Source organism: Phacochoerus africanus, chromosome 2 (assembly GCF_016906955.1).
Source record: "Phacochoerus africanus isolate WHEZ1 chromosome 2, ROS_Pafr_v1, whole genome shotgun sequence".
NCBI classification, from domain to species: Eukaryota; Metazoa; Chordata; class Mammalia; order Artiodactyla; family Suidae; genus Phacochoerus; species Phacochoerus africanus.
In genome coordinates this window covers 72,562,776-72,574,102 of record NC_062545.1, presented here as the reverse complement: position 1 = coordinate 72,574,102, position 11,327 = coordinate 72,562,776, and the positions used below count along the sequence as shown (strand labels likewise).

At 36.0% G+C, this 11,327-nt stretch overlaps 1 non-coding gene across 1 annotated transcript; it reads left to right on the top strand.

Moving 5' to 3' along the window:
* The first annotated feature begins 10,139 nt into the window (after positions 1-10,139).
* On the top strand, positions 10,140-10,246 carry LOC125121645 (U6 spliceosomal RNA). The gene has a single exon (XR_007133532.1). It is a non-coding gene; the product is annotated as a U6 spliceosomal RNA (small nuclear RNA).
* Positions 10,247-11,327: the final 1,081 nt, after the last annotated feature.

The following is an 11,327-nucleotide window of genomic DNA, read 5'->3' as shown; positions in this document are numbered from 1 at the left end:
TATCAATTATTATCCCAGTTATTGATAAGTTCTACAGAAAAAAAATGAACTGGAATAGCAGGATAAAGTGATGACATCAGAGCATCAAAATATATTAAGCAAAGACTAATAGATCTAAAGGGAAAATTGAGAACAATACAATAATAGTAGGGAACTACAACACCCTACTTTCAACAGTGGATAGATCATCCTGAAGTAAACACTCAACTGAAACTAGACTTTACACCAAATGAGCCTAACAGACATATACAGAATATTCTACCTGATAATAGCAGAATAACAGCAGATAACCTTCTCAAGTACATACAGAACATTCTCCAGGATAAGGGAAAGATCACGAAATAAGCATTAGCAAGTATAAGAAAACTGAATTCATACTAAGTATCTTTTCCAACCTCAACAGTATGAAACTAGAAATCAACAACAGGATAAAAACTAGAAAATTCACAAACTTGTGGAAATTAAACAACACAATCCTAAACAATCAATGGGTCAAATATAAATTCAAAAGCAGAAATCAAACAATATCAAAACAAACAAAAATGGAAACAGGAGTTAGCCTTTCATAGCTCGGTGGTTAATGAACCTGACTAGCAGCCATGAGGATGTGTGCTTGTTCCCTGGCCTCCTTTAGTGGGTTAAGGATCTGGCGTTGCCATGAGCTGTGTAGGTTGCAGACACAGCTCAGACCTGGCATTTTGGTGGCTGTGGTGAAGGCCAGCAGCTCCAGCTCCAGTTCGACCCCTAGCCTGGGAACCTCCTATGCCACAGTGTGGCCCTAAAAAGACGGAAGGCAAAAAAAAAAAAAAAAAAAAAAAGGGAAAGAAAAGAAAAGAAAGGAAACACAACATAAAGAAGCTTCTAGGATGTAGCAAAAGCAGTTCTAAGAGAAGTTTATAGCAATAAATGCTTATATTAAGAGAAAGGAAAGACCAGAAATAAACAACCTAACTTTACACTTAAGGAACTAAAAGAAGAAGAACGAATTACATCTAAAGTTAGCAGAAGTAAGGTAAAAAATATTAGAGCAGAAATAAATAGAGACAATAGCAAAAAATATCAATGAAATTAAGAGCTTGTTTTCTGAAGATAAAAAAAATTGATAAGTCTTTAGCTAGACTAAGGAAAAGAGGGGAGGCCTCAAATAAATAAAAGCAGAAATGAAACAGAAGGCTTTACAACTGACACCATAGAAATACAAAGGATCATAAGAGATTACTATGAACGATTATATGCCGAAAAATTGAATACTCTAGAAGAAATTGATAAATTCCTAAAAACATGTAACTTATCAAGACTGAATTATAAAGAAATAGAAAATTTGAACAGACCAATAGTAAGTGAGGAAATTAAAACAGTAATCAAAATCTCCCAACAAAGAAAAGCCAATAACCAAATAGTTTCACTAGTGAAACCTACCAAACACTTAAAGGAGGATTACACCAATCCTTTTCAAATTCTTCCCAAAAAATAGAAGAGAAAGGAACACCCTCAAACTCATTTCATAAGACCAGCATTACCTCAATGCCAAAGCCAGATAAGAAGACTACAAGAAAACTACAGGCCAATATCCATGATGAATATTGATGCAAAAGCTCTCAACAAAATGCCAGCAAACTGAATTCAATAGTGCATTAAATGGATCAGATACCATGATCAAATAGGATTTATCCCTGGAATGCAAGGATTGTTCAACATATACAAATCAATATAAATTCGATAGACCACATTAATAGAATGGAAGATAAAAATCATATGATCATCTCAACAAATTCTGAAAAAACATTTGCTAGAATTCAATATCCATTCAATACAAAAACTCTTAACAAATTGGGTATAAAAGGAACACACCTCAACATAATAAAGGCCATAATTGAAAAACCCACAACTAACATTACACTCAACGTGAAAAGTTGAAAGCTTTCCTGATAAGACCTGGAATAAGACAAAGGTGTCCACTCTCACTAGTCCTATTCAAAATAGTAACGGAAGTCCTAGCTAGAGAAATTAGGCAAGAATAAGAAATACGAGGCATCCAAATTGGAAAAGAAGAAGTAAAAGTGTTTGTTTGCAGATGATATGATCTTATAGATAAAAAAATCCTGAAGACCTCATCAAAAAGTTGTCAGAACTAATGAATTCAGTAAAGTTGCAGGATACAAAGTTAACATATAAAAATCAGTTGTGTTTCTATACACTAACAATGGACTACTGGAAAAATAAATGTTTTTCTGAGTTCTGTGAGCTACTCAAACAAATTAATCAAACCCAAGGAAGGGGTAACTGACACCTCCAATCTATAGCTGGTTGGTCAGAAGCACAGGTAACAACCTGGGTTTTCAACTGGCATATAGGGAAGGGCAGTCTTGTAGGACTGAGCCTTTAACTTCTGGGACCTGATGTTATATCCAAGTAGGCAGTGTCAGAATTGAGGTGAATAGCAGGACACCCAGGTGGTAAAGGAAAGTTGCTTGGTGGCATGAGAAAACCCACCACTCCCATCAGAATTGGGTACGGAACTATATACAGCAAACGCACTTTTGGGTATACCTCTGAAAAAAATTGAAATCACTATTTCAAAGACATGCCTGTATCCCCATGTTTGTTGTATTATTATTCATAATAGCCTAGACATGAAAACAACCTAAGTGTCCATCCACAGACAAATGGAAAAAATTAAATATATATGTATTTGTATTTTCATATATATATATATATAAAATAGAATGTTATTCCACCATAAAGAAGCAAGTCCCTTTTTTGCAATGACATGGATGAAATCTGAAAGACTTATGCTAAGTAAAACAAGTCAGAAAGAGAAAGACAAATACTGTGTGTTCTTACTTATATGTGGCATTTTAAAATGTTCAACTCAAAGAATAGAATGGTGGTTGCCAGGGGCTGAGGGGTAGGGGAAATAAAGAGATGTTGTTCAAAGTGTACTCTTCTTTCAGCTATGAATAAGTTCGGGGGAGCTAATGTACAGTATGGTGACTGTACAGACAGTCTCCAACTTATAATGATAGTGTGAAAGCAATATGCATTTAGTAGACACGGTCCTTCGAGTTTTAAATTTTGATCTTTAGTGATAGGTGGTATGATCCTCTCTTCTAAGGCTAGACTGCAGCCACCAGTAAGTCCTGCAGTCATGAGGCTTAACAACTGATATACTTACAACCAGTCTCTACCCACACAACTGTTCTGTCCTTCACTTTCCGTATAGCAATCAATAAATTATGAGTCATTCAATACTTTATTACAAAATAGGCTTTGTGTTAGATGATTTTGCCCAACTGTAGGCTAATATGTTCCTAGCAAACTGAGAATTGAGGCTGGGTCACCTACATGGAAACTGAAATCTCCAAGAGCCATGTTAGGAATGGTGCCAGCCAGAGAGATAGTGATCTCTGTGCTAAAATCTTCACTGAATGAGAGGGGAGTGAGCAGAAGGACTGGCAAGGATGGCGTTTACCTCCAAGGGGCTAAAAAGGGAGGCAAAACAATGGTGTGAAAAGAACAGAGGAGGAAGGAAAACCCCTCCCCCACTGGGTGAGAGGCAGACTGTGAGACATCAATCATCCAATATGGGAGAGGGGTCCAGGAGAGGTAACTGGGGAGGGGGGATGGAGTATTTGCTCCGAAGGGCACCTCGGAGAGAGTTTGGGGGGATTTTCCTGAGGATGCAATCCAAATTGCAGTGGAAAGACTTGGGGAGAAGTTCAGAGAGTCTGGAGAGAAAAGCCCAATGACAAAGCAGACTTCTGGTAACAACTGAAGCTGATAGCATGTAGGCCCCGGCAGGTTTGTCCTGATGGCTCAAGGGCAGGTAGATAATCAGTTCTCACTAGAGCTTCTGTGGGGGCTGGTCCTCTGGGCCACAAGCAGTGGGGATGGGGGATGAGCAGGTGGTGCTGTGAACTGTGGCCCATGAGGAGGACAGGGAGCTCTTTGGGCTTCCACATGCTCCTTACACACGTGGCCAATGAGTAAAGAGAAACAATTCTGGCTTTGCACTGTCGTAAAAAAGTCCTGTGTCATCCTTAGATTGCTATTAAAAGGTACACTGTTAACCACTTTTGTGTTTTTACTTGAAAGCTGAGGAAGAGCCAGCTGGCTGACTAATTATCCTTCAGAGAGAACACCAAGTAGGAGAAAACACACATGATATTGTGCTTCATATTATGTGTTCCTAGGAAAGTTGTTTGGTCATGGAATTTTATAACCCAAATATTAGATATAGCTTGATAGGTAAAGGAAGTTATTTTGCAAAGTGGAGAATCCTTTGACGTGCAAATGGTTCTGGCTCGCTTTGTCTATGTAATTTTGATTTTTGTATATTAGGCTATTTTAAATCTCAACATATGAAGGAGTGAGGTGAAGGAGGATGAGAAAGGAGAAGGATGAGGAGGAAGGCAGAAAAGAAAGCTAAAGTGAATGAAATCTTTCAGTATTTTAAAAACAGTACCCCAGTAGTTCAACCAGAATGTGCTTCAGTATACTTCTTATATTAACATAAATAAGCCTTTATATTATGCTTAATCTATAACACAAATAAAAATGCTTCTGCCTCAGAGTTTTATACGAAAATTGCTTAACAAATGAATTTTTACCCCACAGAATTAATCAAAAAATAGATAAATAAATAAAAGGGGAGTTCCTGTCGTGGCGCAGTGGAAACGAACCTGACTAGGAACTATGAGGTTGCAGGTTCCATCGCTAGCCTTGCTCAGTGGGTTAAGGATCCAGCTTTGCCATGAGCTGTGGTGTAGGTCGCAGACACAGCTCGGATCCCACATTGCTGTGGCTCTGGCATAGGCTGGCAGCAATAGCTCTGATTAGACCCCTAGCCTGGGAACCTCCATGTACCACTGGTGTGGCCCTGAAAGGACAAAAAGACAAAAAAAAAAGAAGAAGCTAAATGACTGAACTGTGGCTAAGAGTTACCTTAGCAAACTGTACCTGCTATGAAAAAGTCTTGCTCGTAGAAACAGTCAACTGTATCACTTACTCTGATGATTCAAGCTTCTTTTAGTCTACAGGTGGTATTAATCCTTTGATTATTTCAACCCAGACTATGATTCTCTAAGATCAAGTCATTATTTTCCACAGTTTCATTAAGAAGTCAATGTGTTCTTTCCATACACCAAGAACACCATCAGGGCAGCAAATGACCCAATGGTGTCCTGGTGGCCCCCAAGTGTCTGTTGAACTTATTTACAGGACAATTCACTTTAGAGTATGCTAGTCACCCTCTACCTCTGAAGGCCTTAAAAAAATACCTGCTCTTCATGTCCTTACCACTGCAACATCACTATTCTAACATGAAGCTGCTGAAAAAAGTGGTAAGGTGAGTCACATTAGTTTTAGGTACCTGATCTCCATGCTAGTTGATGGCATTACCACATTCTTATCTTGCTATTGACTCAGTCCAGTTACTTGCAAAGAACTCCCTGAGGGCAGGGACCATCTTTCAGCAACCCCAGTAGTTTATGGAATAAACAGTATATGAAGACATGTATGAATTGTCCTAAGTTAGAGTGCAGAAGAAGGACTGAAATATATGCTTTTTATTCCTGAAAAGAACAAACAACTACCTACTAGATTCTTGACAATGCTGCCACATTGAGAATTTCATTTGCTAATATTTCCAAATAACATATAATATACTCTCATAACAAGGAATTGGTGCCTCTAAGGGAATTCTAAGTTTCCATATAATTTTTTTGTTTGTTTTTTTGTCTTTTTGCTATTTCTTGGGCCGCTCCAGCGGCATATGGAGCTTCCCAGGCTAGGGGTCTAATCAGAGCTGTAGCCTCTGGCCTACGCCAGAGCCACAGCAATGTGGGATCCGAGCCGCATCTGCAACCTACACCACAGCTCATGGCAACGCCAGATCCTTAACCCACTGAGCAAGGCCAGGGATCGAACCCGCAACCTCATGGTTCCTAGTCGGATTCGTTAACCACTGCGCCACGATGGGAACTCCTCCATATAATTTTTTAAAAAAGGAAAATGGGATGGAGGAGAAGTGGAACAGGTCAGAGTAGCAAGACAAAAGGAGAATGCTTATTTTGGAAAAAAAAATTATTTTTAAAGGGGTACTACAATTTTGAATTTCATAAAAATACAATTGGAAACACTAATAAGAATAATGTTGACAGAATAGCTAATTAAGGGCCAAACCATGAAGATAGTAACATAAAATCTGACTTCTTTAAAATATTAAATATGAGATGTCAATTTTCTTAAGTCATGAAAACAGTGTTACAACATCTGGAAATAGGAAAAATGGGTATTATACTAAAATAAGAAAAATCTTATAGTTTTTTTAAAATTTGGATTTAGTCAAGTTATTATATTTCATAGTCTAGAAGTAGACATAATCTACTCAATCGGGGATGATATTCAAAATATTTAAGACTCAGTCAGATGCCAGCTAATTAAAACAGACACCAAATCAATCCAAATGGAAGCTGACCAGGATATTATACTGGTGGGCATCTACCATATATCAGTTCTGCATATAATGGAATAATTTGTACCTATTAACCTTTTTTTTGAGAAATAAGTAATCACATGGAACATTATCACTATATATATTTTTTTTAATTGTTCAGAAGTTTAATTTGATAAAGTTGCCCATTTGTTAATCTAAGGCATTCATTTGGATGATTGGTTACTTGATTAGTCTAATAATGTTCAATGATATCCCTTAATAAAGTAATTTATGAATGTAAGATATTATTCTAACTTGAATACCTTACATATTCTAACAATTGAGCTAATAGCAGCAAGAAGAAAGCATACTGTTTAATACCAGGGAAACAAAGATTAACTTCTATTCTAAAGTCATCCTTCATGCCCCAAATCAAAAACATCAGACATCTTGGGAAAACATAAGGGGCCTTCTCAAATTTGGTAAATTCATTCTCAAGGAATCATAATATATTTTAAGTGATAAATGAAGGACATTTTAATATACACATATGTATACAAACATATTTACTCTCATATACAGACAGAATAATTCTAATTTTTTTCAAATATAAAAAATACTATGCATAAGGGGGAAAGCAGGTGAAAACCTACCATAATGCTGAAAATAATTCAATGATTATCTCCAAAGAATGAAATTTTTTCACTTTTCTGCATTTATACAACTTAAAAAATAAGTACATACTATGAACAATTGCATGCCAATAAATATGACAACATAGAAGAAATGGATAACTTTCTAGAAACATAAAGCCCATCAAAACTGAATCAAGAAGAAATATATAATTTGAACAGACCAAGCACTAGAAATGAAGTTGAATATATAAGAAAAAAAAAAAAAACTCCCTACAAACAAGAGTCCAGGACCAGATGGCTTCAAAGGTGAATTCCACCAAACATACAAAGAACTTATACTTATCCTTCTTAAACTTTTCCAAAAGATTGAAGAAGAAACACTCCCAAAGACATTCTATGAAGCCACATTCTATGAATACCAAAACCAAAGACACTATGAAAAAAGAAAATTATAAGCCAGTATCTTCAATGAATATAGATGCAAAAATTCTATCAAACCAAATCCAACAACACATAAAAAGGATCATACACCATGTTCAAGTGGGATTCATCCCAAGCTCACAGGATGGTTCAACATATACAAAATCAACATAATACAAAAGTTAAAAACCACACAATCAAAAAGTCAAAAACCACACGATCATCTCAATAGATGTGGAAAAAGCATTTGACAAAATCCAACATCCATTCATGATACAAATGCTTACCAAAGTAGGTATAGGGAACATATCTCAACACAATAAAAGCCTTATATGATAAACCCACAGCCAAATAGTACTCAACAAAGAAATGCTAAAAGCTTTCTTGGTAAAATCTGGAACAAGGATGCCCACTCTTACCACTTTTATTAAACATAGTGTTGGAAGTCCTATACATAGCAATCAGACCAAAACAAAAAAACAAAAAAAACAAAAGCAACAACAAAAAAGCTATCCAAATTGGAAGAGAAGAAGTGGAATTGTTACTATATGTTGATGATATGATACTATATATAGAAAACCCTAAGGACTCTACACAAAAACCACTCTAACTGATCAACAGATTCAGCAAAGTAGCAGGATACAAGATTAACATTCGGGTTGCATTTCTCTATATTAAAAATGAAATATTAGAAAAGGAATATAAAAAAACTTTTAAAATCACACTCGAAAAAATTAAATACCTAGGAATAAACCTAATCAGGGAGGTGAAAGACTTAAACGTTGAGAACTTTACTATAAAACATTAATAATAGAAATTAAAGAGGATTCAAAGAAATGGAAAGATATCCCATGCTCCTGGGTTGGAAGAATTTTAATATTGTTAAAATGGCCATACTACCCAAAGCAATCTACAGATTTAATACAATCTCTATCAAATTACCCAAAACTTTTCTAAAGAACTAGAGCAAATAATCGAAACATTTCTATGGAAACATAAAAGACCCAGAATTGCCAAAGCAATCCCAAGGTGGGGCGGGAGTGAAAGGAAGTAGGAGTCAAAATTCTCCCAGACTTCAGACAATATGACAAAGCCACAGTAATCAAGACAGAGTGGTACTGGTACAAAAACAATCATATGGATCAATGGAACAGAATAGAGAGCCCAGAAATAAACCCAGACATCTATGGTCAATTAATCTTCAACAAAGGAGGCAAGAATATAAAAAGGGGAAAAGATGGTCTCTTCAGCAAGTGGTACTGGCAAAACTGGAGAGCTCCACATAAATCAATGACAGCAGAACACATTCTCACACCATGCAGAAGAATAAACTCAATATGGCTTAAGAGTCTTAAACATAAGACATGACACTATAAAACTTCCAGAAGAAAACATTGGCAAAACATTCTCTGACATAAACTGTACAAATGTTTTCTTACATCAGTCTCCAAAGGCAATGGAAATTAAAACAAAAATAAACCAATGGAAACTAATCAAACTTAAAAGATTTTGCACAGCAAAGGAAACCATAAAAAACAAACAAACTGAAAATACAACCTACAGAATCGAAGAAAATAGTTGCAAATGATGCAAGTGACAAGAGCTTAGCTCCAAAATATACAAACAACTCATACAACTCAACAACAAAAAATAACCCAATTAGAAGACCTAAACAGGCATTTCTCCAAAGACGACATACAGATGGTCAGCAGGCATGAAAAGATGTTCAGCATCACTAATTATTAGAAAAATGCAAGTCAAAACTACAATAAGGTACCACCTCACACCAGTCAGAATGGTCATCATTAATAAGTCTACAAATAAGAAATGCTAGAGGCATTGTGGAGAAAATGGAACCCTCCTTCACTGTTAGAGGGAATGTAAATTGGTACAACCACTATGGAAAACAGTATGGAGGTTCCTTGGAAAACTAAATATAGAACTACCATATGATCCAGCAATCCTACTCCTAGGCATATATCTGGACAAAATTATAATTCAAAAAGATACATGCAACCCTATGTTCATTGCAGCACTTTTCACAATAGACAAGGTAAGGAGACAACCTAAATATCCATCAACAAATGAATGGATAAACAAGATGTGATGTGTGTGTGTGTATAGGAATGCTATATATATATAGCTATATATATATATAAAATGGAATATTATATATATATAATGGAATATTAGCCGTAAAAAAGAATGAAATAATGTCATTTGCAGCAATGTGGATGCAACTATAGATGAAGTGAGGTAGGTCAGAAAGAGAAGGATAAGTATCATATGGTACCAGTTATACGTGGAAACTAAAATATGGCACAAATGAACCTATGTATAAAACAAACAGACTCACAGACATAGAGAACAGACTTGTGATTGCCGAGGGGGAGGGAGTGGGATGGAAGTGAAGTTTGAGGTTAGTAGATGCAAACTATTACATTTAGAATGGATAAGCAAAGAGATCCTACTGTATAGCACAGGAAACGATATCCAATCTTCTGGAATAGACCATGATGGAAGATAACATATGAAAAGGAATATGTGTGTATGTGTGTGTGTATATATATATATATGTAACCTTGCTGTACTGTACAGCAGAATTGGCACAAATCAACTATATTTTAACTTTAAAAATATAAAAAGTAGTGCTCGCTTCAGCAGCACATATACTAAAATTGGAATGATGCAGAAAAGATTAGTATGGCCCCTGCACAAAGCTGACATGCAAATTCGTGAAGACTTCCATATTTTTAGAATCCAGAAATAAACCCAGACAGCTATGGTCAATTAATCTTTGACAAAGGAGGCAAGAACATAAAATGGGAAAAATAGTCTTTTCAGCAAATATTGCTGGGAAACCTGGACAGCTGCATGCAAACCAATGAATCTAGAACATACCCTCACACCATGCAACAAAATAAATTCAAAATGGCTTAAAGACTTAAATATAAGACAAGACACCATCAAACTCCTGGAAGAGAATATAGGCAAAACATTCTCTGACATCAACCTTACAAATGTTTTCTCAGGTCAGTCTCACAAGGCAAGAGAGATAAAAGAAAAAATAAACCAATGGGATGTAATAAATTCATTGAGTAATTAAAAAATAAAATAAAATAAGAAAATAAAAAATAAATAAACCAATGGGAGCTAATCAAACTGACAAGCTTTTGCACTGCAAAGGAAACCATAAAAAAAAACCCAAAAAGATAACTTACAGAATGGGAGAAAATAGTTTCAAATGATGCAATTGACAAGGGCTTAATCTCTAGAATATACAAACAATTTATACAACTCAACAGTAAAAAAGCCAACCCAATCGAAAAATGGGCAAAAGACCTGAATAGACATTTCTCCAAGGAAGATATACAGGTGGCCAGCAAGCACATGAAAAAATGCTCAACATCCCTGATTATTAGAGAACTGCAAGTCAACAATACCAAGAGATACCACCTCACACCAGTCAGAATGGCCATCTTTAATAAGTCCACAAATAACAAGTGCTGGTGAGGGTGTGGAGAAAAGGGGACCCTCCTGCACTGTTGGTGGGAATGTAAGCTGGTACAACCATTATGGAGTACAGTATGGAGGTACATCAGAAAACTAAGTATACAACTACCATATGACCCAGCAATCCCACTCTTGGGCATATCCAGACAAAACTTTCCTTAAAAAAGACACATGCACCTGCATGTTCATGGCAGCTCTATTCATGATAGCCAAGACATAGAAACAACCCAAATGTCCATTGACAGATGATTGGATTAGGAAGATGTGCTATAATATACACAATGGAATACTACTCAGCCATAAAAAAGAATGAAATAATGCCA